The 4,494-nt window shown below is 38.4% G+C and overlaps 1 non-coding gene across 1 annotated transcript; it reads left to right on the top strand.

Annotated features, from left to right (window-relative positions):
* Window positions 1-1,965: 1,965 nt before the first annotated feature.
* LOC113748552 lies at window positions 1,966-2,072 on the top strand. Its single transcript, XR_003464405.1, has one exon. It is a non-coding gene; the product is annotated as a small nucleolar RNA R71 (small nucleolar RNA).
* The last annotated feature ends 2,422 nt before the right edge of the window (window positions 2,073-4,494 follow it).

Here is a 4,494-nt window from a genome sequence, read left to right as displayed (position 1 = left end):
TCTCGAGAAAGACGAACCAGGTTGTCTTCTTAACATGGCGATAAGTATGCAAAAATGATCACCGGTAGTGTTTCATTGTCCCCGAGAAATGCATACTTCAAATGTTTCGGGAGAGACTTGAGCTCTAACTCCGGTGCCTGCACAACAGAAGGCAACAACTTTTTCTGAATTTCAGGTATAAAGAGAGAATTAAACTCATACCTTGTAAAAATTGGTAGGAGCGAATGCAGTGCTTCAACCGCACGGTACAACTCATCACTTATTTTCACATTAAGAGTTGCTCCCAACTCAAGATGTTTGGCCAAAATCACTCCCAATGCTTCCTCCTCACCCAATTTGAAAGTTTCCTGTACAAGGGGTTCAATAACACTCAAGGCAAATACTGAGTTAGATTCTTCCGGGTACCTCATCGCATCAAAAATATTGAAATTACAATTTATCTATCAAACTCCATTGACAGAGTACCCTCATTCACATCTATTTTTATCCTAACAGTGCTTAAAAATGGCCTACCTAACAAAATAGGTGACGGATGTAATGACTTTTCATCTCGCATATATATGACATAAAAATCTGTTGGGAATATTAACTCATTTACTTGCACCAAAACATCTTCAATTAATCCTTCTGGATAAGCATTGGTACGGCCCACTAGTTGGATTATGGTGTCTGTTCCTTTTAGTGATCCAAGATTTAGAGACGCATAAATGATTTTAGGCATTACGTTAATCGACGCCCCTAAATCCAACATTGCTTTTCTAATTGGGATATTTCCTATTTTACACGGAATCGTGAGCATACCTGGGTCCCCACACTTGGGTGGGAGTTTCCTTTGAAGTATAGCCGATACATTTTCTCCTATCGTCACTTTTTCATCACCCCTTAACTTCCTTTTATGGGTGCACAAATTCTTCAAAAATTTCCTGTATTTTGATACCTGCTTAATAGCATCCAGCAAGGGAATATTGATCTCCACTTTCCGGAACACGTCCAGGATTTCTTTTTCCTTCTCTGCCGTCCTTGTCTTTTCCAACCTGCAAGGAAAAGGAGGTAGATTAGATTTAATTAGTTGGAGGAGTAAATGTTACCTTAGGGCCTTCGCGAATGCGTCCTTCTTCTTCAATCTCCTTTTCTATCTCCTTCTCGCTTTTGCTTTTTGCATTCGTTAACTTAGGCCTCTCCACTTCCTTGCCACTTCTTAGTGTTATGTCACTTATATTTTTGGAATTTGCCTTGGGTTGCGACGACAATTTCTCAAAAACGTGAGACTCCAAACGATTAATTGCAGTTGCCGTATGACTTATTTGAGTTTTCAGATTTTTCATGCCCGATCTAGCTTCCAACAGGCCCGATCTAGTTTCCTTTTGAAATTGAGCAGTACTTGTGGCCAGGTTCTTGACAATGTCTTCCAAAGAGTCTCCTGAATCTGCAGACCAAGGTTGAGGCTTTGCTTGCCATGATTGCTGAAATCCTGGATGACGGTTCATAAATGAATTCTGCGGCCTGTTCCCGTAGCTGAAGTTGGGATGGTCTCTTCAACCAGGATTATACGTGCTTGAGTACGGGTCATACTGCCTACGGAGCGCAGGCACGCCTCCTGCCATGTTTACTTGTTCAGCTCCATCTTCTTGCAAAATGGGACATGCGTCTGTGGGGTGGTCCACGTTTGTACAAATTTCATAGACCTTCGCTCGCTGCGCATTCCCCACGGCTAGTTGCCGAATAAAAGACATCAACTCCGACCGTTGCTGCTGAATGGATGACGTCTCTACCTCGTTGACCCTGCGGGTAGGGTTACTCTCACGGAAGCCAAATTGCTGAGAATTTTCTGCTATTGCTTCAATAAGCTCCATTGCTTTTTTCGGTGTCTTATTTGCCAGTGCTCCTCCACTCGCAGCATCAATAATACTTTTGTCAGATGATTGCAGCCCCTCATAGAAGTACTGGATCAATAACTATTCATTAATTTGATGTTGAGGGTATCTAGTGCACAACTTATTGAATCTTTTCCAATAATCACATAAAGACTCCCCGGGGTACTGCTTGATACTGCATATCTCTTTTCTCAAACTTGCAACTCGGGATGCAGGAAATAATTTTTCTAAAAATTTGGGCAAATTTCACTTTATCCCCCTGTGCTTTTACATTTTTTTACATAACCCCCCTATAATTTTGAAAGTTATACATAATCTTCTCATGTTTTGAATTAAAATGTCAAAGTGACGGGAATAATCATTCTTAACGGAGTCACCTAAAATGTCAAAAATACCGTTATGTAAAGTTGAAAATTATTTATTAACCAAGGGGGGTTATGTATATATTTTGAAAATCATAAGAGAATTATATGGTAAAGTATTAAAGTATAAAGGGGTTATATGGTAAAATATAAAAATCATACGGGGTTAGTGTGTCATGTATTTATAAAGGTAATTTTGACATTTTTAGAAGTTTCGTTACGAATGACTATTTCCGTCATTTAGACACTTTAATCCAAACCATGAGGGGGTTATGTATAGTGTTTGAAACTATAGGGAGATTATGTAAAAAAAGGCTAAACCATAGGGGGGTAAAGTATAATTTGCCCTAAAAATTTCTTTTTCAGCTATGCCCATGTTGTGATACTACCTGCGGGTAGGTAGTATAGCTAATCTTTCGCTACATCCTTGAGAGAGAAAGGGAATGCTCTTAGTTTAATCTGCTCTTCCGTAACTCCAGGAGGTTTCATGCTAGAACATACCACTTCGAACTCCTGGATGTGTTTATAGGGTTCCTCACCGGAGAGACCATGGAACGAGAGTAAGAGATGAATTAACCTTGATTTTAGCTCGAAGGAAGTATTCTCAGATAAAGTTGGGAATGTAATGCATAAAGGCTGGTGAGTCAACTTCGGGGCGGCCAACTCCCTTAGTGTTTGGTTGTTGGCTATGCTAACTTCGTCGTCTTCGGAATCGTATGCAGTAGATGACTGTCCCTCTTTGCGTTTCTTGGTCTCTTGTCTTCGCCTATGCGCTGCCTTCTCAACTTCAGGGTCGTATATCAATTCGCCTGTACGAGAAGAATGAGGCATAACTAGCAAAATATCAAAAATAAAATAAACTCAAAAAGAAACAAATAATTCAAGCACCAGTCTCCGGCAACGGCGCCAAAAATTGACAGGTGTCGAGCCTTTGTAATAATAATAAGAACCTAACTACCACCAAAAGCAGTCAATAATCAATTTCAGGTACTGTAGCAGGGACTCTGGATATGCATTAGGTTATTTGATTCACCCCGATTCCGAAGAGTTTGCTTAATCCGATATACCAGAATTAAACAATTGACAAAATTTACTAACTAGTAAACAGTGGCAAGTAGGGTCGTCTCCTCAGGGACTGGGAAAAAGATCGTTTCTTTTTAATTCAAGACAAACATGGGGTTTGAGAATTAAATGCTAATAAATTATCAACTAAATAAATTAACTGTGAAAAATAATTAATTAAGAGAAATAATTAGGAAAACTCTAGCCATGGATACACTTCAGAAATGGTTCATGCAACTGATCATCGATTCATATATAATTCCAACATTCATTAATAAGTAGGTTTTTAACTATCGATACGATCTGACAGTGAGTCTCTCCTTACTGTTTCGATAGTCAAGGTACGACTGTTGATTATTTTCTAATTTCGAAATAACTCTAGGTACGACCATAGGATTTAATTCTCAATTGCATTAAAAACTAGAGAAACCCTACTCTAATCAATAAACACGCTACGAGGGTTTATTTAAATTAGATTGTACGTTTTCCCGACACAAATTCAATTATTTCAGTTGCTACCGATATGCGAGTAATCAAACAATTACGGATTCAACTACCCCCAATTAGCAAATAAACTACGTAAATAATTAAATATTGCGCAACTATTCAATCATACATAATAGTCATAATCATTAAAAGTAGAAAAAATACAAATATCAATGAATGAAAGAAACAATTAAAATAATTTAAATCTCATAGTTATTGTTGAACCAAATCTTCAGTTGTCCCCTTGACTAGAAATAAGAATTTAGTTCTCCATTAGTGGAGAACTAGCCATGCGAAAAGAATTCGGAAAAACTTTCAATTGTGTCTCACAAATTCGGTCAACAGAGGAAAAGTAAAAGACAAGAAGGAGACTATTGCTTTTTCGTTCTTTTCTTCCCAATTTTCCCAAAAGGCAAGAAAAATCAAAGATCCAAGAGTACAATGCTCCCCTTTTCGTTTCTGGCCACCCAAAAAAGATGGAAACCAAACGTCTCACGATTTCTTTCCTACTTTGACTCCTAATTGATTGGTATTCTAATACCAATCAAATTCTTAAAAGAAATCCCTATTACAAGTCAACTTTCTCAGTTTTCCTTCTTCTTGGGAGTGGCCCACTAGCTTCCTAATTTGTAACCAACTACTTGATGCAATTTTGGAAGCCTCTCACGTGCAACAAATCTCGAGAATCCGGACTTGAAGGCTGGAACTAG

The sequence above is a fragment of the Coffea eugenioides genome, chromosome 9, assembly GCF_003713205.1.
Source record: "Coffea eugenioides isolate CCC68of chromosome 9, Ceug_1.0, whole genome shotgun sequence".
NCBI lineage: Eukaryota > Viridiplantae > Streptophyta > Magnoliopsida > Gentianales > Rubiaceae > Coffea > Coffea eugenioides.
The sequence above is the reverse complement of the archived record's forward strand: the minus strand, read 5'-3'. Positions and strand labels throughout refer to the sequence as shown.